The sequence below is a fragment of the Eutrigla gurnardus genome (genome assembly GCF_963514095.1).
Source record: "Eutrigla gurnardus genome assembly, chromosome: 3".
NCBI classification, from domain to species: Eukaryota; Metazoa; Chordata; class Actinopteri; order Perciformes; family Triglidae; genus Eutrigla; species Eutrigla gurnardus.
The window spans coordinates 8004399-8030254 of record NC_139917.1 but is presented as its reverse complement, the minus strand read 5'-3'; the positions used below and the strand labels follow the sequence as shown (position 1 = coordinate 8030254).

Sequence of the window (25856 nt, the reverse complement as noted above, 5' to 3'; positions counted from 1 at the left end):
AGGAGCTTGTGATGTCAATAGGAAGTCCTGTTTACTGAACAAAAGCACTTACAGAGGCAGAGACTTTATGTTAATGTGACTATTGATGCTAAAGATTCACCGTACGTCTGATCTGACAAAATGTCAATGTTTACTTTTTGTTTCACCTGGTACACTAACAACTGTTTGACAAGACTCCTGTGTTTGTTTGACCCAGCCACCTCCCTGGGTGGAGTATCTATCTATGGCCAAATCCCAATGTTCCCCTTGCCTTAAACCCTGAACCCTCAGGGATTTAACTGACGTCACCTGGTAGATGGGTGAGTGTGAGAGGCTTGAAATGGTAGAAATACAAATGGGACATCACTCAGCTCGTCTCTTTACTGAACGTCTTTCAGCATCTTATTATCCCAGACCAGACGTACCTGTCAAGTCATTTATTTACTTGTTTCAGTTCAAACGGCTTCAATAAGCTAAATTAAAATAACAGGTTGATGATTAAACCAGGTGCGTGATGTTTGTTCCATATTCAATCTTTAATGTTAATGTTTCTGTGTAAATGTAATATTCCACACATGCGCCGTCCTCTTTCTTTACCTTTTTTTTTATTCCTCCGGGCTTCCCCTGGTAACCCCGTGTTTCACGTCGCAACGCTATGAACTGTGGGTAATTCCCTCAGACAAAGTCAGCATCGTTGCTAGCTTACAGAAAGTGGGCATAAAGGGCTCAAAAAGTCCGCAAGCGAGTCCTCATACACCTGACGATGTGACCGCGGGACAGACCTGAACCCTCAGACACTTAACTGGAACGCCCATCAAAGTCTGTGAGTGTGTGAGGTGGGATTTGGCCTATATATACTACATGTGTTGCTATACCCATAATGCAGCGGGTGTCACATGAACACGTTGAATGAGTGTCGGAGTCAGATGCCAAGGTCCACTGGCCTGGCTGCATTACTAGGTTGAAAGTTTCTGCACCAGAAAGCTTATAAAACCACAACTTTCACTTCCCTGCTTCCTTTTGTGTTTGCATTCAATAAATGATGTACAACATATTTAAAGGCGCTCATTTAAACTTTTGGTCAGAGTATCTGCTAAGGTAAGCAAATCATCTGCGGGCTGCAGCTTCATACTAATGAGATTGGGTTCTCATCTTTCATAAGAATGTGAATAAGCTTGTTTCTCCAACCAACCATTTCTTTAATATCTTTATACTCACCAGAGTAATTGCTGCCAGCGGCAACATGGCTGACCATGGTGAGCAGAGAAGGCCAACGTAAAATGTATCAACCCAAACATCCATGAAAGGTTACAGAGAGACTTCGTGGTTAAACTTGGACCTCCGTACTGCTGTCACACAGTTTTTCTCTGCAATCAGGTGGGTAACATTCCAGGTGTGCTCACTTTTTCTGTTTTACCAACATATAAAGCGGATTAGATCATCTGGATTAGAGGATCATGAGGCCAGTTACTTTGGTGGGTACAATATTATCACAATGTATAAGAGCAATGGCCTCGACTAGAAAAATAGATGCAATAAACCAGAATTATTCACTTTATCTTGGATACGGATGCAACATAGGATTTCCCATATATATTATTTTATCATATCATATCATTTATTAACAGTATTATAGATTGTTTCATCGTTTTTAAGCTAAGATCATTATTGTTTTTGTTGTTTCCCTCCAACATGACCAAACAGGGATTTGTTGATATAGAAATATCAACACTTTTACCTCCTAGTGAGCTGGGTATCTTTACTGGTGACGGTGTGAGAAAAGGTTCAACCATTAAAAGAACCATAAACATTTGAACAATCCTGCCCCTCCCATAAAATAAAGCAACCTTTATCTCTACAACTGATATCCAACTGGTTTGTGAATGATCCCTCCCTGCATTGTTCCATGACCCAACATGTTGCTTCAACAACAGAAAACAGCATGGTTGGTTGATGCATCAAAATCAACTCAAAGACTCTGAAAAGAAAGTGAAAGCTGTGGACAAAGTACTTTAAACATCTGTGCAATGTCATATAAGTCATAAGTCTTCTTGCTGGTTCATTGAAAGGAAATCTAACTATGTAGTTTTGTCACCTCAACCTAACTATGTAGTTTTTAGCGTTTCTGTTTTGTTTCCTCTGTTAATCTCGGCCCGTTCGGTCTGAGTCCGTGCCGTGATGTCGTATGGGAATGTGATTTTGAAGGAGACGGGGTTGCCAAGACACATCTTACATTACTGTGTAAATGTTTTTATAGAACCATCGGACCAGATGTTAAAGGACCCCACGGGGGTTGATGTCATGTTGATAGTTCACACTGCTGGTAGGTGATGCCACAATCTTTGAGATGCTCCTATTCATTGCATGTCAAAGTTATTATCCTGTCAGTGGTAATTAAGTAGTTAACACGGATGACTTTGAACAGCCGGCTCTGTATAAACATGCAACACTAAAGTGTGTTACTGTCACGGCCTTCACTGCGATGCATTTACTTTAGGACTCTGCAGGTGGATTTTCATACTGAGAGAAAGTGATGATTTAAAAACCAGGAGTAATCTAAAACCATTAGGTCAACTTTACTGTCATCAGTAAATTAACTTAAATATACAAAAACAGCAAACAATGAAATGACTGAAGTTAAATGTAATTGGGTACAATGCAAAAGACAAAAAAAACTGTTGATGATGACTGAAAACCAATCATCCATTGCTTCCACCTGTGATAATAAGAAACGATCCGTGAAACTTTTCCGCAAGGTCAACTGTGAACCTTGCGGCCTACCTTTAGGAGCCCAGATCTGACAAGTTAACATATATGTTATACTATATCACTGTTATAAGGAGTGTTATGTAAGCATTAAAGTGAAACGTATTGAGCAACACGTCCAACGGCTCCGGCCTCCTCCAAGCCTGGAGCTCAGCCGCTGTGTTGAAACGTTATTTCTCTGTGTGAGCACGTCTGACTCAATCTCAGTTTCCTACACATACACACACACACACACACACACACACACACACACACACACACACACACACACACACACACACACACAGTAGGGAACTGTGTGTGTGTGTGTGCTGTTGTTACTCTAAACAGAAATCCTGCTTCCTCACTTCTCTCTTCTGTCCTCAGTCTGTCAGTTGGCTGACAACGGTTGTTACTGTTCAGTACAGCTCTCTCCCTCTCTCCCTCTCTCTCTCTCTCTCTCTCTCTCTCTGTCTCTCACTGTCCATGTTTCCATGACAACTGGCTGTCACGAAGAGGCCGCACTCGCCACGCACCTGAGATCAGGAAGGAGGAAGTGTCTGGTCCCGCCCACGCCAAATTCTACAAAGAATCCAGGTAGGCAAACATAGAAACACACACACACACACACACACACATGCACACACACACACACACACACAGACAATGAGAAGGAGAGCTGGAGGTCCGGTTGTGTTGAAACTGCTCTACGTGATCAAACAAGTACAACTGTTGTAAATGAAAGAGAATAGAGAGTGTGTGTACGGAGGAGGAGGATAAGATCCACCGGTCGAGCCAGTCGGTGATCTTCCTACTGTTTTACTTTCATTTCAAGTTTATATCCCGTCCATGTCGTCTTCATGCCGGTCAGGGTTAGGGTTTAGGGGTTAGGGTTAAGGTTAGGGTACGAAGATGCCCACAGTCGAACAGGAGGAGAGAGTCGCTATTACTGAAATTACAGAGGGATCTGTCTAAGTCAGGGGAGTGAACTTTCGGACATAAAGACAGTGTGTAATCATGACATCAGGGCTGCATGCGTTTGTGAATGAGCAAAGCGGTTGGTGTGTGTGTGTGTGTGTGTGTGTGTGTGTGTGTGTGTGTGTGTGTGTGTGTGTGTGTGTGTGATCATCAGTAATGAGCATGCGGTGGATGGGAAACGATCATGTGGCGTGAGGTTTTCAACTAGGTGTGCAGGAAACTCCTTTAGAGGAATGCTGCTCTGGCTGAAAGGATTCAGGTTTGCGCACACACACACACACACACACACACACACACACACACACACACATGAACACACAGATTGGCCAGAGCAACAGGAGGATAGCATTTCCCATCTGGAATGATAGAAGGGAGGGAGGGAGGGAGGGAGGTGTGTTGGGGGTTTGGACAGTCAGATTCAGGTTTGGTGAGTTTTAGGAGGAGGCTGTGTGTACACCATACACATGATTGAAAGGGAGAGAGAGGGACGGGCAGAGATAGTGAGATGAAAAGAGACGGAAGAGGAGACTTTTCGAGGAAGTCGTAGGTGACGGACAGCGAGCCACCCCAACATGCAACGTTGGACTTGAGCGACGCCTCAGCTGTGGTGTGCTGTGAGTGCAGATATATGGTTTGTTGTGTGGAGGGGCTTTTTCTCCGAGGATCATTAGCGTGTTGGTGTTTGTGTTCAGAACTTTTCCCTTTCTTTTCCTCCCTCCCTGGTCTCCCCCCGCGTCCTCGCTTATGAGGAATGTGGGGCTTATGTCAGTGAGAGTCAGGTACAGACTCACTAATTACCGCTGCCATTCCTCCCTCCCTCCATTCCTCCCTCCATCTCTCCCTCCCTCCCTCCCTCCCTCCCTGTTTCCTTCAACTCCGCCACCTTCAGCGCTCCCTCTCTCTCTCTGCCTCTCCTCCACTACGAGACCTTGTGCGCTCCCTCCCCTCTCTCGTCTCCTGCTGTTGCGTCTACGCCGTCGTGACTGGAGCAGAGGAGAGGGCAAACTGAGAGGATCTGAGTCAGAATCCAAAAAAACACCAAAAGGAGAAGAGAAACTCTGACTTGTCCTCTCTCGCTGTCTCTCAGTGTGTGTGCTCGTCAGATTTGTCTCTTCTGATTTGTGCCTTGTGGGGACCTGTCATCCACGACAGGAGGCGTCTCGGCGAGCAAAGAGAGGCCGGAGACGAGCTGACGGACAGCACAGCGGAGGAGAGGAAGAGGAAGGGAAGATGAGAAAGTGACAAGCTGGATCATTGCTGTTCAACATCGGAAGAAGAGCCTACGACGACACCGTGACTACACGTCCCATCATCCCACAGGTTGGCTGGGAACTCGTCATGTGTCCCTTTTTCTTTCCCTTTTCTCTCCCTCGTTTCAATCTTGAAACAGTTCGGCTGCTTAACTTAAGGGACCACGGTGTGTTTTCTCATCTGGAGGAGTCACACACACGCACACACACACACACACACACACACACACACACACACACACACACACACACACACACACACACACACACACACACACACACACACACACACACACACACACACACACACACAGTGGGTATCTGGAAGGACATTTCTTCAGCTGGTCCAGTGTTCACACTGACCCAGCTGACTGCTTTAACCTTCACTACAAGGTTATGGGACAGGGACTCACTGTTTATTTGTTTGGGGATATGTGTGTGTGTGTGTGGGCGATCAGTTGCTGTCTTGTCGTGTGTGTGGCGTGTGTGTGTTTCAGAAACTGGTTGAGCAGGGCGCCTGTTAGCCTTGGGTGTCCTGTTGTTGTACAAACGTGATTTAGTTGCGAGCGTATACGAGTGGGATCGCACGTGAAGAGCACATATACGGTGCATTTATACAGTGTGCACTTATAGTTTTTGTGTGTAAAAAAAAGCAGCCGTGTTGAGGCTGAAACAAGAACTGAGAAATAGAATATGAACACAATAATTCATATAATGTGTAATTTGCTGAGTGGGAAATTTTAGTAGATGATGCTCAGAGCTTGGAGCTGTGAGAGAAAAGTTCCACTTTCACTGTTTTTCTGCGAATCACCGTGGAGACGGAGGACAGGGAGGTGCAGAGTGACACATGTAATACACTCCATTGTGTGTGTGTGTGTGTGTGTGTGTGTGTGTGTGCGTCCTCCCTCTAAACGGACGACCGGCTTCCTTGTGACTACTGAACGCTGCCACATGTTTAAGGTGTGTGAAAGGTGTGTGTGTTGTTGAAGTGCTCGTCAGACCTGATGAAGTGATGACACACGGTTTCTTCAAACTGCCTCATGCAAAACTAAAATTAAAAATAGATACCAGTTACATGGTTAGTTTAAAGTTATTCAAATGGACCTGTCTGTCTGTCTGTCTGTCTGTCTGTCTGTCTGTCTGTCTGTTCCTTAACAAAAGGGTTCAAGAGGTGAACCATTTTTCAGAATGATACTAATCTCTTAACCGACTGTATCACATTCCACTATTGCAAAAAGGGCCACACAGTCACAAAAGACAGGAATTCATATCTACACTTTGTTTTCCCCGAGTGTGACCTTAGTGGTATCTTGTTCGGGCCCACTCTAGTTCAGGAAGACAAAAAGGAGAAACAACGGGAAACAGGAAGAGAAATAAAAGATCTCCTTTGTTTTTTTAAAGTGATTTTCAACGGAAAATTATTATTCAGCAAACCTCAAATATAAGGAAGAGAAAAGGCTTAAACGACTTAGCACGTACACACATAGTAGGCTATATATTCGTGTCACATGACTGTCACATGATCACATGATGGGGAAGCAAGAGATTCAGTTGTGTGTGTGACAAAGCCATAAGCCTAATCCAGCAACACTAAAGCAGAAATCTAAAGCTGCAGAGCAACGAGAGAGAGAGAGAGAGAGAGAGAGAGAGAGAGAGAGAGAGAGAGAGAGAGAGAGCCTGTTAATACCATTGTGTTGTTTATGAAACACCTGTAACAAGATCTGATCACCCTCTCTCTCCTCTCTCCCTCTGGCTTTCTGTTTGTCACAAACACACATACCTGGAAAGCACAATGGCCACATTCTTCCTCCTCCGTCTCCCTCTTTAGCTCCCCTCTGATCGGGCCAATCACTGGGCAGCAGCGAGACGAGGTGGAAGTCGAAACAGGTGGAAATTAGGGTGTCACATGCAGGTGGAAAAAGGAAGGTTCAACGCACTAAAAACCAGCAGAAACTCTGCTCTGCAAGTCATTTAATATGTGGTGCTTGCTCCTCGGCTCACTAAGTCCTGTAGACGAGCAGAGAGACGTAACCAGGGTTCAGGGCTAGATGGAAGGTCAACAATGGATGCCACATAGAATAATTTGAGATGCAGACCAACACTGTGTCAAGTTGTTCTCGTCAAGTTGTCTAATTAGAAATAAATATAAATTCATTGATGAAACGATGAATTTAAATCACTTGTGGAAGTGTAGAAGAGCTATGAACAGTACGATGGAGAATTTAATGCAATGCTTTATTTTGTCAAAGCGGTTTAGCAACTTCATTTTGGGGTTGATACCATTTGTCACACAGACTGAGTGCTAAACGTAACCATTTTTAGCATTCAAAATGATCAAACTGGTCAAACATGCTTTCATACAGTCGGGTTAATTTGGTCCAAACCAACACATAGTTCTGGTCCGGTTCCTGTTCACACTGACTTTTTACAAATGAACCAAGAGGAGTTAAGAGGAAGTTGATTGGAGCGTTTTGGTGATTGTCATTCTGTGTCATCAGGACCCGGCTGGGGAATCAGTTACATTCAAATCATTAAGGAATAACTGGTTATGAGCATTGTGAGTATCATTGGATTGTGAATTGGCAGCATGTCATGATAAATAATGATAAACTGTACTGTACAAAAGCCTCCCAGATGTAAACGCTGGGGAGTGCATGGACATGAGGCATCTTACTGTGGGATTTCTGGCAACACCAGTTTTCCTTCACTAAAATGATGCCAAACTTTGGAGCAGTATTCAGTCTGCTTACCAATCAATCAGCAGGAGCATTCTAGTACCTTCACTAGCTTTAAAGCTACAAAGACCTTCAAGGGTCAGTTCCCCTAATTGTGTACAGTCTCGATCTCCATCAACTAATCCTAATAACTAACTAACTAATGTTATAAACTACTGAATTACTTAATATGTCTGGTAAATTTTTGTGGCTATTATAGACTTTGTTGTTGCTTTCAAATGACAAACATGACAGTTTTAAATACCTGTTTATGTTTAATGCAGCGTTTTTAATCTATGGCTATGGACGCTTTGGTTGTGTCTGGTTACTATGATACCTGCAGAAGTAAAAATGGCAGCGGTTGGTCTTATGTTTTGGTATTTTTGGTATTTGTCAAAATAACTACTGTATGTACAATTAGGTTTAGGCTACCTAAATGACCGTTAGGTTCACTTTGGGATTCATGATCTTGAACACTGGTTGAAAGTCCTGTGTTTTTGGGCCCATCCACCACCACACCAGCCCACCATGAGTATTTATTACCTCATCAACCGCTCTGATTACTGTATGGTCACATGGAGGCGCTCAACCTGTGTTTCCACCACGGAAAACTAACCCGATTGACTTTCCATTGGCGTTGTTTTCGGTTTGAGCAACAAACGACACCAACGGATGTAATTTTGTGAATATTTTGTGACCTGCCTGAGACTGTATATCGCGGTTATTGTGACGACTAAAAACGTCAACGTGGTGAAGTTGACCCAAAGAATGGGTGTCAAACTCAGACACACTGTTAACCAACAGCGACCTCCTGTCTTAGAGGTCTTGGGTCAGTATGACGGCTGCGCTGCCTCCTGACAGACATTAATAACACACCACAAGACCATGAGAGGTCCTCCTTTGGTGAGCAATCATAGGACGTTCTGAAAAGATGACCAATGCTGTCGGTTTCTGGTGAGGACAGTCTCTAAGTTGTTCAGGTTTTTTGAATTATTCCTGTTTTAATGTAATTTCTGGGAGACGTAGGAGTGGACCGACCTCACTCCAAACTTTATCATCGGGACTATTTGTTCAGCTGAAAGCAGTTCCAATTAAAACTGCGATCATCCAGAGGTAGAAATCACAGACAGATATTTCAAGAGCTGGACAAATGAAACCAAATCTCTCTGTGTGGATTGATACCACCAGACCGAAGTAGGAAATCAGGATTTTCTTTTATGAACAAAGTGAGCCGATGAGTCGAGACATTGTGCAACTGTCTCTCTTTTGAGAACGTGGCAGGACCGACGTTGAGTGTGTAAACAGGTGACATCCACTCACTGTGAGGGCTCCTCCTCCTCCCCCTCCTCCCCACTTTCTCTCTAACTCCCCCCCTGTTCAACCTTTGACCCCTGTGTAACCCCTCCACCCCCTCCTGTGTGGTGACACTGTTGAACCCTCCATCCTCTCCTCCCTCCTTCCCTCCTCTCTCCTTCAACCTGCTCGTACGCTAATGCTGTTAACATGCTTCATTTCACTGCTCGTTTCTGCTTCTCCTCTTTGCCTTCTTCAGCTGGATAGAGGTTTGATGTGAGGGTTCAAGTTACATAGCACATTGAAGTTTGTCTCAACAATACTTATATGCATATATATGCATATATATTTAAAGCATCATTGATTGCTGTAATTAGCTGTGAAGAGAATCCTAAAGGACAGGTTCACTGTCATTGCTTCATGATGTCGGTATGGACAGTTACAGGTTACAATCTAACAATCACAGTAGCTAATAGCTGTATTACTGTCAGGCCACATTCTACAGTCCTGGAAGACAAAACTAATGTGCCTTAAAGTCGCATTCTCTCTGCTGGCCATCAGGGGGCGACTCCTCTGGTTGCAAAAAGTAGTCCAACTGCATGGAAGTCTATGAGAAAATGAGCCTACTTCTCACTATATTTATTATCTCAATAAACATCGTAAACATGAGTTTATGGTCTCAGTTTCAAATCTTCTTCAATCCAGCATGATGTTCATTTAGTCAATAAATAGACCAGAAAGCAGGGGAGAATTTAGGGCTGGGCTTCTTTGGGATTGGCAGGTTGCTACCACGCTACCAATACAATTAGCGATTTTAACACTAAGCTGTAAAGTTGACTGAATTATGAAGCTAACGTCGTTAGCAGCTTCACACCAGAAACCAGATGGATCCAGATCCAGTAAGGCTGCTGCTCAAGGTGCCGTGCTGCAAACCTGTACCTTTTTTTGCCCGCATACACAAACATGCACAGAGCATCCAGTTGCCTCTTCTCTGCATACCTGTTACCACTCACAATGGGCTGGTTGTCCGGACAGCAGGCAAGTGTGTATGTCTGTGTGTATGTCTGTGTGTGTGCGTGTGTGTGTGTGTGTGTGTGTGTGGAAGTGAGTAGGTTTTGGGGGACAAGAAACTACCGGTACAACACTGCATCTCGTGATAAGATCCAAACACACACACACATGCCCCCCCCCACGGCCAGAATGGAATGTTCCATGGGCCGTGACTAACTGTGAACCCATTCACAAAACGGACACACACACACACACACACACACACACACACACACACACACAGTTAACACATCTTCACTCTGTAATGTTTGGTGAGTGGTTTCAGCAGGTGAACAGGTGGATTACACTGTGTTTTAGTTTCTCAGGATGGCGTTTTTTTGTCTTGTCATGTAGCTCCTGTTTCCAGTGACACTGTCCAGGAGTTTAGCTATTGTGTGTTATGGGATCTGTATTTAAGGGGGCGTTAGCTGGAACTAGCCACCGCTGAATTCCACCAGCTTTTCATTCAGCTCTTATCTGCCTCTTTTACATTCCCTTCTCACTTTCCTCGTCTCTATATCTTTGTATGCGTGTGTTTCGAGAACAATTCACCTTTCCAGGAAACGAGTGATGGTGAAAATTGCAGGTTTAAGATTACCAGAAGATAAAATAGAAGATAAAATGTCTTCTCATTTAGAGTACACACTCTTGGGTGTTGATGAAGGTGATGTTACAATTACAGTGTCTGACCAACCCAGTCTCACGGCAGATCGTCAAACAGTGACGAAGTTTTCATGTCGAAGACAATGCCAATGGAAAGTCAATTAGGATCCATTCTTTTCAAGCTGGTGACAAAGAATAAATATAGAAAAAGACCAGTTATAGAGGTAGATGGATCAAACAAACCAGGATTTTCATCCATGAGACACTGTCCCAAAGTGTTGCTGTTAAGTGATGCTTTCATGATGTTTTCCCGAAACTGAAACTAAGTATTTTGTTGTCTAACATTCATACAAACATACTTAACTTAAGCCCAACCATGATGGTTTTCCAAAGGCACGAAAGATACTTTCAATTGAACAACTTTAGTTTGAAAGTTGTGCTGAGTGACGAACAAAATGGAAAATGTGTGTCTATGAAATAGTTGACTGCCAAGCATTTTGTTTAAAACGGACACATTTAGATCAGGAAATATGAGGGATTTGTTTTTTTTGTTATGTTCGAGTGACAAAAGCAACAAAAGGAGTCATCGAATGTAGAGCTTAGTCCCACTGACCAAGCTGCACTATTTGAAGCAGTGATGTGAAAATGTGTGGGTAAACTGCATGTAGTAATATTTTGATATTATGCAATATATTGATATTATATTATGATATGAGACTAGATATCTGTTATAGCATCGATATCATCTTGCCCTGGTTTTAAAGGCTGCAGTAGAGTGAAGTGATGTTATTTTTGTAACAGACAGTTGTAGCTGTTTTGCCCATTTTGTCGACATTAAATGTGGAAATAGTTGGTCAGAAATATTGTGATATATGATTTTCTTCATATCACCACTTAAAATACACAGTATGGGTAATAACTTCAATGTCTACCTTTCTTTTCCAAATACGGGATTTACATATCATGGCTGATGTGTGGATTGAACAGAGTCAGGCTGACTGGACTGTTGAGCTTGTGTTCACCGACACCACGTAAGCAAATGTAACCAAAACAAAACTGTCACGGTGGAAGAATGTGGACCCAAATGTGGCCAAGGAGGCACACAGGTCAAATGAATCGAAAAGCAAAAGCTGGTAGAGAATAAAAAACAAAAAAAAAACAAAATCAACTAGGAACAACAATGAGGGAGAAGGCTAAGAAATACAGAGACAGGCTAAAGTCAGTATTTGATGAGGAATATTAAACACAGACACCAGGAAGGAACATGGACACAGGACTAAAACAGACGACCTGACTCCAGACAACAGGACACATGAGGGCAGGCTGGAAACTGATTGGTTTCCAAGGGAACACAGCAGATGAAGCAGGATTTGGGGTTCGCGAGGTAACGTCAGATGTAACTGGGTTTTCAGTCCTACCACGTTGGTTCACTTCCTCACAAGAAAACAAAGAAAGGCTGCTTTTAATATTCTGATATGCGTGATTTACACTGCAGCTGAAAGAATAAGGCTTAAACAAATCAATATAAATCAAACACCATCAGTTCAAGGGGATGAATGAAAATATGTACTATTTTATAGGAATACAGCCTTGTAACACATTCATTTAACGGAATACACAAACTATAATGAGATCTATTGTGCTCCAAATGGGGAAGTGGTATATTATAATATTAAATATTATAATACATTAATTTGCACACAGTAGGTTATTTTAGCCAGCTGTCCTTCCCACATTTGGCAGTTGAAAGCATTTACTCTGGAATATTGGTTTATGTCTTGTATTATAGTTTGCTTTTCATTTATAAAACATGCGGCTCTGCTGAGAGGACACGTTTGTTATTGGTCAGATGCTGCAAACCCTTTAATGTGAAGGTGCTCACAGCCAGATTGAGGAACCCTGGGTTGATTTACCGAGTTGATAACCACCGTCGTTGGCCGCATTGTGGTTGTTATGTTGTGCTGATATGTTGAACCCACTTCGAGCTGACAAGACTACCACAACACAGAAAAAGTAGGGTGAAGGACAAAGACAGGATGTCAGAAGTGGGAAAATAAACCAAAGAAAAACCCAACGTCATGACAAAAACTCAAATTACAATCATCATCTCAGATCCACTCAGATTCTGTTATTTCAACTGCATGCTGGTTGCACTGCATCACATGATAGCATAGCCAGTGGTTTTCCGGTGTTTGGAGAGAGGACAGTCACACATGTTGACGTTACAATGGTTACTGACCAGTTAATATGTGGCTTCAGTGCGGTTAGAAGCCATGAGGACGACTCTGTTTCGAGTCTTCTAGCTCCTTCAAGTCTTCCCACTAGCTCCCCTTCCTCGTCTGCTTGACCTTGGCGGTGATTGTAACACCTAAACACACAATGCCCCGGCGCTGCCATTGGTTAGTGACAAGCCACGTGACTGGAGTGTCAGCTGACCAAATTCTAGGCAAAAGGGGAAACTTCTTTCATCAGGAAGGAAGAGGGAAAAAAATGTAGGACTTTAATGTCGGATCCTTTGTGTGTGTGTGTGTGTGTGTGTGTGTGTGTGTGTGTGTGTGTGTGTGTGTGTGTGGAGGGCAGAAAGGCTCTTGTTTTGTGCTGAGTCATTTTTGTTAATCATATGTGGGACTCTGGGATTGGTTGGCGGTTGGATGAGGTGACCCTTTGAATGAGGAAGTGTTAAAACAGAACGGAGCCAGACTTTTCCCTGCAGTCGTACCGTCGGAGGATTCATCAAGAGAACATTTTACAGTCAATCCCCCCCCCACACACACACACAGTTTTTAAAACATTTTTTTTTTTTACCAATTTTAATACTTATTCAGCGTGATACTGACCTGGAAATATATTAATGTTTTGTTTGATGTCAGTAAGAGGTGCTTGTAAAAATGCCATAAAAGAGCAGGGCATTAATTCATCATATTCATGAATACATTTTTATTTCTTATTTATTTAGTATTAAATGTTTGTTACAGTTCATTTCCAAGCTGCGTGAGCAGGTTTAGTTTCAATTTCTTTTTTGTGGAAATGAGCTTGTGTTTCATTTCGTTTCTGCCTTTACTCACCACATTGCAAGACAAACCCTGCTGACATTGTTTCATGTTGTATTGGTTTTCATTCAGTCTCACTACTCTGTTTTTAATCACTAGTAGTTTTATGATGTTACATTTACAATAATACAAGTGCAGTGGAAGGACATTGGCATTTCTATTGCTGTTAGTTAGTGAAGAAAATACTTTATCTTTCACCGGCGACATTGTTTCATTCAGTGTTTATCTGTTAAAATTTGCCCAGTGATGTTTTAATGTTTGACTCGTAAACCTCACACGTTGTAAAAATGTAATTAATAGTTTTAGTCTCGCAGGACACTTTGTTTGTTGACGTTAAAGCAGCACGTTTCAGTGACCCACATCTTAATCATTTTTAAACAGATGTATTAGTTTGAAAGGCCACTGATACAAAGTGGAAACTGACACACAATAAGGTAATAATATGAATGTGTGTGAGATGCCAATATCAATATGGAAACCTAGAAGAACAAACATTTTAGAGCTTTGTATCGGCCAATGTTATTCTTTTCTTGCTAAACCAAGCATTGTGTAATGAAGATATTTGAACATTTTTATGATGAGACTACAGAAAATATAAAACAACAGTTTCAAACATCAGTAAAAATGTAAATGATTAAACTGTAAAAATATATACACACTGTTGCCCATAAAGTTGGAATATTTTATTTTCAGACACAATCCTCTGTTTCTTCCTATTGAAATGCATCAGTAATCACTTCTGACCAGGTGATTACATGATGTGTCCCACTTACCCAGGTGGAATTAATTCATGCATAACATTTGTTTGCCACTGAAAAAGACAAGATATTTGCAAAATATTCCAACTTTATGGGCAGCCCAGTATATATAAAAGTAAAAGTAGCAGCAGACACAAACACAGCAGACTCTTGTTCAGACTCTTCTCACCCCCATCCGTCTCAGTGACCGTTGTAAAGCTGTTTGTGTGCAGCTTCTTATAGTTGTGTGTGCGTTCGGATCAGACCAGTCGGGTGAGTTCTCCCATGTCTCGCCGTCTGTCTCTAACACTGAGCTGATGGCTATCTTCCCCACAGTCTGCCATCTTCAGTGCATGACTCGTGACTTCATCGTAAACGTATTGTTCTCGTTATCAAAACGTCCTTTACATTCTACCAACTGTTTCGTCTTTGTTTAATTTTTTGTCTTGCAACTTAAACATGTTCAGCTGTCTGAGGAAGTGGATCTCTCTATAGCATGTATAATAACTTTAATTTAACAGTAATGGTTGATTCCACATGATGAAATCGCAGATTTAGGTGTTCGTTGATCTATTTGTCAGCAACTTTAACTCCTGCTGTGGAACCCTGTAACTGGACTAGACGTATAAAGAGAAAAATGAATGACAATACACAGTTTTAATCATTTAAAATATGACTTCATTGGAAAAGTTGGCATTGTTGACAAATTAATTGTACATTTAAGTCAAGCTGAAATGCCTTTTTCCCTTAAAGATCACATCAATGTAAATCTGAAAAATGGAAAACTGTTGTAAAGGCCTCGAGTCCAATTATAATGAGTAAGTACTAGATTTATTTAGTGATGTCGAGCTGAAATTAACAGTTTTAGATCACGTCCCTGGCCATATGGTGCACCTGTTTAACAATATATGCTCAATATATGCTTTTATAGAGCTAGACAAGGTTGTGTGCTGATCTTTTCAGCGATTAAATCAAATCCCAACGTTATGTCCCGCCTGCACCCAGAAATACGTCCCCATGGGGCGGATAGAAACTCTGACAATGCTGTTTTATTTAGTGAAATGTACTAATGGTTGCTAGGTTTCCTTTTTGTTTTTAACTTATAAAGATGTTTTTGCTTATGTGATGCTATACAAATAAATCGTCACTAGACTAGATATGTGTGTGTGCGTGAGAGTGTGTTTATATGATACAGTGTACCGACTATAAAATCATTTTGGTCTTCGAGTCACGCTCTCCTCCACTTTTAAAGTGGGTTTATGGCAGCTTGTGGCCTTCACTCCAACCTTATTACACCCTGCTGGGGCAGAGAATACATTTCTGTAAACTTTGAACTGGCTATCTACGTACACTGTGCGTGTGTGTGTGTGTGTGTGTGTGTGTGTGTGTGTGTGTGTGTGTGTGTGTGTGCGTGTGTGTGTGTGTGTGTGTGTGTGTGTGTATGTGTGTGTGTGTGTGTGTGTTGCCAAAAAGGCGAGAATCAGTGATTGTATGTCCTTCATTAACAGAGTCATTGGTTAATGTGTCACTGTACAATGGCAACGCACACACACACACACACACACACACACACACACACACACAAGCTGGAGAACGGCATCCCGTCTGATAAGAGTATACGGGCCTTGTTCTCCCCTTTAGAGTTGTTTAAGGTTACGTACACTTCCACACATTGTCAACGTGTCTCCTTCCTATTCTCTCGACCCTTCTCTGTGTTTCTGGCAAATATGTCTGGAATGTGACAGTTTTAGGCCGGTTTGTATTCTCTTTATCGCCATTGTGTTTATCAGCAAAGTGACTTTCAGTTGATGCAAATGCCTGAAAAGGAGCACTTGTCAGCTGAAACTAAATCATGATATAATTGCCCTTATGAGACCTGGACCAGAAGTATGTAAGGATGTGTGTTGGGATTTAAGTCAAAGAAACATTTGCTATTGTAACAGTTGTCTGCGTTGTGTTGTTTAGTTGCAAGAAGGACCGACACTCTCGTAGCTTCAGGACCGAACTTTTATTGCCTGAACAATGATACGGAAATGACAGCTCATGGTCAAGCACAGCACTCATTCGGCACAGCTTTATGGAGGAAAATTAGCAAGTTAGCTTAGCCTTCGAGCTAAGGTCGCTAGTTATAAACATTAAACAAAATAAACCCTCTGTAACACATTTAGTTACATGTAAAACTGTCGCCAGCTTCCTGAACATAATATCATGATAACTGAATTATCACATTACATTGTTTACACAGTATTAGTAGGCTATAACGCTGTGCTTCGTGTAACAAACCTACCATGGGCTCAATCCTCGCATACTGGCACTGTGTTTACGTCACAGCCCATATTTATTTGCTGAGGAGAGCCCTGCTAACCAGTGAGCGTCCGTGATACATGAATAAAGATAAATATGATTGTCACTGTGGAAGTGGAATCAACACCAAAACTCTGTTACACTACCGTGCTGATAAAATACTACGATTACTCACTGGAGCATTCAAAGCAGTGATCACAGAAAAAACTGTTAAATTCATACGTCAACATCCTAAAAGGCCTCAGGCAGAGATTAGTTAAAGTCATCGCCTGTGATTGACTGTACCTCTCTGTACTGGTTGAACTGTTTTGTCTATATTGATCTGCAAAGCTCTTTTTTTTCTAAAATGCTTGAAGATAAACAAAAAAAAGGATGTATTTGCTTTGTTGAAACAAGTCTATAAAAGTGATCTCGAGTAGCCAAATACTGACAGCCAAAGTGACGAATCATGTAACTCTGATGCACTTTTGTTCATCTATTTATAGTTTTACTTTTGTTTCAACTGGGATGAAGTGTTGCCGCTTGCTCACACGCTCAAGGGATGGCAATGTCGGGCGAAGGCATGGGACGATATAAAAACTTCATGTCAAGACTATCCTGGCCAAATAAATTGCAATAATCATCAAGATCTTCTTAACATGAATGAATGTAAACACACTGGAATCACTTTACATTTGTAAAGAAACATATTTTTATCGCCAGCCCTGTGATAGTCCTACATAGTCCTCTACATGGTCCTCTACATAGTCCTCTACATAGTCCTCTACATTGTCCTCTACATGGTCCTCTACAAAGACCTCTACATAGTCCTCTACATAGTCCTCTACATGGTCCTCTACATAGTCCTCTATATATTCCTCTACATGGTCCTCTACATAGTCCTCTACATAGTCCTCTACATTGTCCTCTACATAGTCCTCTACATTGTCCTCTACATGGTCCTCTACATTGTCCTCTACATAGTCCTCTACATGGTCCTCTACAAAGGCCTCTACATGGTCCTCTACATGGTCCTCTACATAGTCCTCTACATAGTCCTCTACATGGTCCTCTACATGGTCCTCTACATAGTCCTCTACATGGTCCTCTACATAGTCCTCTACATGGTCCTCTACATGGTCCTCTACATAGTCCTCTACATGGTCCTCTACATAGTCCTCTACATTGTCCTCTACATAGTCCTCTACATGGTCCTCTACATGGTCCTCTACATAGTCCTCTACATTGTCCTCTACATGGTCTTCTACAAAGGCCTTTACATGGTCCTCTACATGGTCCTCTACATAGTCCTCTACATGGTCCTCTACATAGTCCTCTACATTGTACTCTACATAGTCCTCTTCATGGTCCTCTACATGGTCCTCTACATAGTCCTCTACATGGTCCTCTACATGGTCCTCTACATAGTCCTCTACATGGTCCTCTACATAGTCCTCTACATGGTCCTCTACATAGTCCTCTACATGGTCCTCTACATAGTCCTCTACATGGTCCTCTACATAGTCCTCTACATGGTCCTCTACATAGTCCTCTACATTGTCCTCTACATAGTCCTCTACATGGTCCTCTACATGGTCCTCTACATAGTCCTCTACATTGTCCTCTACATGGTCCTCTACAAAGGCCTTTACATGGTCCTCTACATGGTCCTCTACATAGTCCTCTACATGGTCCTCTACATAGTCCTCTACATTGTACTCTACATAGTCCTCTTCATGGTCCTCTACATGGTCCTCTACATAGTCCTCTACATGGTCCTCTACATGGTCCTCTACATAGTCCTCTACATGGTCCTCTACATAGTCCTCTACATTGTCCTCTACATAGTCCTCTACATGGTCCTCTACATAGTCCTCTACATGGTCATCTACATAGTCCTCTACATAGTCCTCTACATAGGCCTCTACATAGTCCTCTACACAGTCCTCTACACAGGCCTCTACATAGTCATCTACATAGTCCTCTACAAAGGCCTCTATATAGGCCTCTACATAGTTGTCCTCTACATAGTCCTCTACACAGTCCTCTACATAGTCCTCTACATGGTCCTCTACATAGGCCTCTATAGTCCATTACATTGCAGTTGATGACTTTGAACACAGCCATAGACTGAAAGTCTTGTTTCATCCTTCAGTGTTTGAATTCTGACTCAGATTATTATTATTTCTGGGCTGGTCCACTTTATTTCTGTAAATACATCTCCACTACACAAACATAAGACTATTTCCTGATTGTCAACCATCACCCTTCGTCACACCCTCTGCCCTTTTATCCCTTTTGTCTTATTCCTTATCAGCTGAGGGAGAGATTGAAGGAGGGGGAAGAAAAGGTGGGGGTTACCTGTACTGAGTGGCCCCACCTCTCTCTTCTGGCCATTGAGAATGAGTAAACACTAAACCACCTTTGCTCACCTCCACACTCAGACACTCAGACGCAGGCAGGCAAGGAGGTGTCTTACTGTGTGACTGCAAAGTGACTCCCAAAAGCTAAACACAGAGGCGTCTGTATCTTCTCAACCTACTCGACGATATCTACTCGCCTCAGTTTGGGATACAGGTACTGTGTTAACGTCCAATCTCACGTATCTTTTGTCTTTTTCTTCTTTTTATTTAAATCTGAAATCCGTTTGGTATCATGGTGATAGATCATAGGGCAGTAACGTTTTTGTTTGACGTAATGATCAAACCAAACCCTACAGCCTTCCATCTGGCATCCTGCTTCATGTGGACAAAGTTGCCAGACTCGTTTTGTCGCTTTATCAGAGCCAAAATGAACAGTCAACAAAGGCACTTAAACCAATCAGTGATTTAAATGGAGATCAAGATGTCCTTGAAACCAGTGGAACCAGTGGAGTGGCATGGCAGTTTGTGTGTGTGTGTGTGTTCAGTGTGGCGGATAAAAAAAAATGGCTACATGGAGATGCTGGTATTATTATAGAACATAGACTTCCGGGTTCTCTGTCATATAATAGGTGGACTTTAATCCTAGTGAGGTGAGCTGTTTGTTTGCTTTTTCATGACTCAGTCCATCTTTTTTTGCAACAGATCTTTGCTGCAATTAAAACAAAATGACCGTGTTGCCAGATAGAAATGTTATTTATGTGGCATGTTTCTGCAGTGGTGCCATGTAGGAGTCTGACACACGTAACTGTGTTTGTTAACAGGGTGGGTTGTTGTTGTTAAAAGTGTGTGAGAAGGTTAGCTCCAGTGTAAATGAGTGAGATTGTTAACTGTGCCAAATATTACTGTAAATATGCCTGTTTTCTCATATGTATGCACACACACACATATAAGTGACCACCAAAGCCTTTATCACGAGTGTGTGACACTGTCAACGTCAGTAGTAATTGTCTGAAACAATGTCTGCCATGGCCTTCAGAGGGCTAGCTGATTAGCCTGAGGAATGTGTTTGCCTAAGGAAGCAAAGCTAGCGCTAAAGCTAAAGCAGCTCTTCTGATTAGCAATGAGTGTGCTGCGCTGTGCGAGGGACACTTGAACTTTCTATCCTGTCATGCTATCCTGCCCTTCTGTTTATAATTAGTTCAGACAACGTCAGTCCTTATTATTGTTGAATGAAATGCGGCCTTTTGTGACATCGCTGAAAATCATAGTTTGAGTAAAACTGGTGTTTCAAGGCGGGGGGGTTGCTCTCAGAGTAAATGAACTGGAATCATCCCACCGTGGTGAAGTTGCGGTGGGCTAAAGGAGGTCACTTACGCACTCCGCCTGACCTGACATTTTTTAGGCCAGTTTCACTTGAAAGGGCTTTCTAGCTCTGAGGGAGGCCCGAACATTTGGTCCCCTCCTCTCTGTTCGTTAGCCTCCCTGGCTGCTCTCCATCTGGTCTAGTCCCCCCCCCCCCCCCCCTCTAAACACTCTCCCCCTCCCCCTCCCCCCCTCACCCTTCTCCCTCTCAGCTTGCCCTCCTCTCTTTGAGCTTGAGTGAACTACAGGAATGAAGGTGACAGGTACATGGATGGGAGGAGAGAAGCCCGGTACCCGATGGTCGGTGTGTTCAACTGAAAAATGAACAAAATTTTCGCCTCGCTTTGCTGACGCGAGTTTGACTGCGGGATCATTTTGTGTTTATTTGTGTTTATTAGAATTGGAGGGAGGGACTTACTTACGAGTAGACAGTGACATTGTTTCATCCATCATGGCTGAAATAACCACTAGTGCTGCTTTGTACATGTTGTGAAGTTCATAACATCACCCCGAGGTGCTCAGTGATTTTCACTGAGCTGTATTCACTGTACCAAGCAAAACACACGTCAGCTGGTTTACTACAGCTGGAAGAACCCCCCCCAAATAAAAATCTATTTGGCTGTGATTTTATTGCAATAAATGGATGAAAAAGGAGGCAGAATATGCAAATTTCGGTAGCGACCTCAGTCAGTTTTATATCATTTGACATGGTTAAATGAATACCTCACCCACAAAGTGATCACTTGTGCATTTGTTGATTTTAAGTTGAAATTGTGAAGACATCTTTTTTTTGCATGCCTCCATGATGAATGAAATAACAGTAAACCTTTAGTGAAGCTGCATGTGTTTGTGTTGGTCGTGCCGGACTGTGTGTTTGTGGTACTTGTAGTTCAGTGAAAAGCGACGCATCATCTGCTTAAAAACGGTAACGGAGAGATATGTTGGGCACCCACGATAACGCAGCTTCCCTCAAGGTGACTTCATGCTTCATCTTGCTCCATCCTGTCGTCGTCAGCATGCTGGCGGTTAAACTGGGTGAACCCCGGCGTGTGGAAATCATGTGTCCTGAAGGGTCAGCCACAGTTCTCACTTCTCTGCTGTCAAGTTCGCTGTTCAGCTCGGTTGTGGTCATTTACTGCAGCACAGATAACAAAAAGCACAGCAGGAGGCTGTTTTTTGTTGTATTTTGTTGCTGCAGGAAAACACTGCACTCGTCCATGTCGTATCACTATATAGAAATAAACAGCAGGACCTCTGGTCTTGTGAGACGCTACTCATTTACTTATATGGATGACTCATAAGAGAAAACAGTCGCAGGCTCTTCAGTCGAGATACTGATTACCAGCGCTGCTTTAGTCCTGCTTATTCACGGTTTTTGTGGCAGATATGAAAATATCAGCCTTTAAACGTTGAACTCGTGACAGAAAAGCCGACGTGACGTCTTTTATCACAATAAAAACGATAGATGAGCTGCACAATTCATTGAGCTCATTCAATTGTTTTGATTTAATATATTTTCTGTTGTTGATTTCAAAGCACATTTAAACAAATGTAAACATAAAAATAATATCAAATTAGTTCAGTTATGAATAAAATCAGTTTTCTTTAATGAAAAATGGGTGTTATGAAGTAAAGCTGCCGCAGTTGTGAACGGCCGACAAATGATGTAGTGATCTTACAATGATTAAGGGACAGAGACAGTAAATGCTTTTCCTCCACTCTGTGGGTTTTACTTGTGGGGTTCAACGGTTAACCGCTGACCTGGTGGACTGTGCGGACACCAGAACACCTGAAGCCGTTCAGGCGTGTCTGAGTCCTGATTGGCTCTCACTAATGATTGACAGTTAATATTTGACTTCTGAGCTGACAGGAAGACCTGATCGCTGATCCTGCTCCCCAACAATCTGCACTTTTCAATTATAATATTGCATTTAATTAAGTTCCAATATGAGGCTACTCATAGTTATTAAGTTACTCTTGTAGATATGTAAAAATGTTTAGCATTATTAACTTGTTTTAAATTCTAAAACTAAACTTTAATACTTAATACCTGTTTTTTATTTATTTAAATATATTTTTTGCTTTCTCGCTCGGTGTTTTCGATTTGAACACCCGTTGGTTTGAGCACTTTGAGCTGCATTGTGTGTTCTGAATGGTGCTATAAATACAGTTGATCTTCATTATTATGATTAGGATTTTTGCACACATGCCAAAATGACGCGAAGCGCCATGAAAACACACACACACACACCCACACACACACACACACCGTCACGTACATATTTTTACACACACGCCTTTACGGACACGCCTCTTTGCTATAATTCATGTTTAATTCACTCTGTCCCATGTCCTGGTCAAGGCTTTGACAGTTTTATAGCTGGCCGTTGATTAAAGGTGTAACAGTCTCTATCATTTCTGCTTTAATCTCTTCTTTTTTTGTCTATCCATCATTCGGTGCTCTTTATGCTAAGTAGACTTTCTTCTTGCCTGTTTGCTCAGTCGTTAAGGAGTGGGGCTGGTTTCAATAGCAGCTGAAACCCAGCATACTGCTGACCACACACTGTGACTTTCATCTCTCTCCCCCTCTCACCCCATCTGCTCCCTCACTCCCTCTTTTCTTGCTCTTTCCAGAGCATCGAGGGGAGTTTTAGACAGAAACTGTCTGTGGCTGTTTTCCTCTGCGTCGTCTCTCTATCTGCTCTCTTGACTGCCCAGGAAGGTGTGCGTTGTTTGCTTAAGTTAAGCTGTGCTAGGAACATGTTCACCGTTGTTATGTACAAAAACACACACACACACACACACACACACACGTACACACACACACGTACACACAGTTGTAGTCTTGTGCTGACATTACATAAATAAATCACTCTCGTGGCAACGTGTCAGAATTTCCAAATGTCCTCTCGGAGCAAGACAACAACATGAGGAAGTATTCAAACACCGGTTTCAACGTTTCCTGACGGGTTTTTTTTCTCTCTGATTTCTGCAACTGTAAGCAAAAAACCCTTAAAAACTAAGTTTCCCATCAGCCCTCTCTCCTCCCACCAACATAAAAAATAAATATTGCTCGTGACTGATACTATGAGATTGTTAATCGGCGCATACATGGCATTTAACTGTTGGAGCAGGTTGACATAGAGTTAGATTCCTCCCACAAGCTAAATCTGAGGGCTCATGAGATGATTATAGGAAGACACACAAATCTGTAATAATCTTTGGATTTTCTTTCCGAAACATTAAAAATACAAAAATTAAACCATACAGAAGGAGAGTTCCTCTTTGGCGGAACTACTAATGACCAGACATCAGACACGTGACAAGAGGCCACCGCAAATCAGAAGATCAGCTGTTCGATCTCCGGTCCCCATGTCAGTGTGTTTGGGCGAGATACCGAACCCCGATGTGTGAATGTGTGAATAAGTATTAGTAGCTTGCATGGCAGCCTCTGTGTGAATGTAACATGTGAGCATGGTGTAAAGAGATTTGAGTGGCCCGAGGACTAGAAAGCCAGTTCCATTTACTATCCATTTAAGTAACACATTTTCAATAAGAGGTCACACACAGGCAGCAACCTCCAGTTCTGAAAAGTGCCTTAAACCTGTATTCTCTCTGCTGACCATCAGGGGGCGACTCCTCTTGTTGAAAAAAGATTACATGAAAGTCAATTATGAGATGACCACTTCTCTCTTAATTTATTATCTCCGTAAACATTGTAAACAGATCAGATCCAGCCAACGCTCCTCCACAGTCAGGTCACTTCTGGTCACAGGTTACAAAAATGTAAAATCCCAAAAGAAACTATATCTGTCAGATAAATGTAGTGGAATAAAAATTACAATATTTCCTAATTACAATATTAGGGATAAAGCAACATAAAATGGAAATGCTCAAAAATCAACGTGTTAAAAGTTACATTAGTTGAGCAAATGCACGTAGTTACTTTCAATCACCAGTATGTGTTTCTGTATTTTACACATGAAGACTAAATTCTACAAAACTCACACACTCACATCAAGTAGTGGTTTAGCTCCGCCCTCACCAGCCCAGTGTGTGTGTGTGCGTGTAGAGGAGGCTGGCCTCTGTGCTCAGTGCCCTGCTGTACCTGTCTCTCATGGAGGTGGACTAACCCTCCCAGAGCAGGCGGCCAGGCAGCACTGTGAAGCAACAGGGGTAGCTATATCCTCCCATCTGACCGCTCTCTGCTTCTCCTTCCTCTTCTCTCTTCGTGATATCCTCCTCAAGATTTCTGCTTCGTTTCAGTCTCACTTCCCTCTCTGACCCTCTTTGGTTTTATCATAACTTCACCTTAAATGACATGCTTTTTTAACTCTGTCAACACTTACACTCTATGATATTTCAGCTTTAAGGCTTGAATGGCACTGTGCATGTCATGTGTTTGCAAGCACTGATGCTTCATTGATCCTGTTGTCAGGGGCTGCTGGGTAGTCTTGTCCACGTGTACGTTTTCTGAGGCGCACTGGATCAGTGTCACTCAGGATAGAACAGCAAACTAAGAGGCGCATTGTTCCTTACTGTTGAACACACGCTTGGGGTTTCTTTGCTGCATAATCTGCAATAAATTGGGAGCCAAAGAGAGTTTTTTGTGGGCTTACAAACTTCTGCAGATTTAATGTCAGGTCAGTGACTGGAAAAACAACATCGTCTTCCTTTTTCTAGCTGCGAGGCACTTTAATAATGCCATGCCGGATTTGCTTATTCCACGAAAAAAAGATGGAATTTGCCAGCAGCAGTCAATCTGTGTTTATGGTATGATACAGAGGAAGCCAGTAAAAGCCCTTTGTCTGCTCATAAAGCAATCCAGTCTCCAGTAACATGCTGTTAATACGTAGAGAATCAGGTGCTCCTATCAATCATGAACACAATGTAATGGACAATCTCCGCAGCAATAAGTGGAACACTTTAACCCGGGAGCTCGGCGCTGTTGCCCAATCAAATCCTCGCTCTTTAACTTCCTTGCAGGCCAGCCAGCTCTTCCTCTGAGTTCATAACCTTTGACCAGCTGGTGTCTGCTAGGTGATGGTTTACCTAACGGCTGCTAGCTCTTCCTGCGCTGCAACAATCAGGGTAGAAGAATCACACAGACGCTGTCGGAATTTTCTAAAATCCTAGTTTCATAATAACGGAGACGACAACAGTGAATCTTTACTCTCTCTGTAAGTAAAGGCTGTGATTTGTGTTCGTCACGGTTAATCATCTACCTGCTGCTGCCTCAGTTTCCTTACTCTCTCTCTCTCTCTCTCTCTCTCTCTCTCTCTCTCTCTCTCTCTCTCTCTCTCTCTCTCTCGCACACACGTACACACACACACACACACACACATGATTACATACATTCATATACGTTTTTTTCTGGATTTCCTCTTGCATGTTGTATGACCTCCTTACTGCTTTTGCTGCATTTTTAAAATCTTTTTAATTATCAAAG

At 42.4% G+C, this 25856-nt stretch overlaps 1 protein-coding gene across 9 annotated transcripts in view; it reads left to right on the top strand.

Annotated features, from left to right (window-relative positions):
* Nucleotides 1–3180: 3180 nt before the first annotated feature.
* Nucleotides 3181–25856, top strand: part of rbm47 (RNA binding motif protein 47) — a 34896-nt gene continuing 12220 nt past the window's right edge. For 6 of the 9 annotated variants that reach the window (XM_084005401.1, XM_084005399.1, XM_084005398.1 and 3 more), the window contains exons 1-2: nucleotides 4165–4316; nucleotides 4855–5022. The gene's annotated coding sequence lies outside the window, so the exon portion shown is untranslated. Of the gene's footprint in view, nucleotides 3322–4164; nucleotides 4317–4622; nucleotides 5023–19121; nucleotides 19260–25856 lie in introns of those variants that run through there. The other 3 variants (XM_084005395.1, XM_084005394.1, XM_084005396.1) reach the window with 3 other exon arrangements.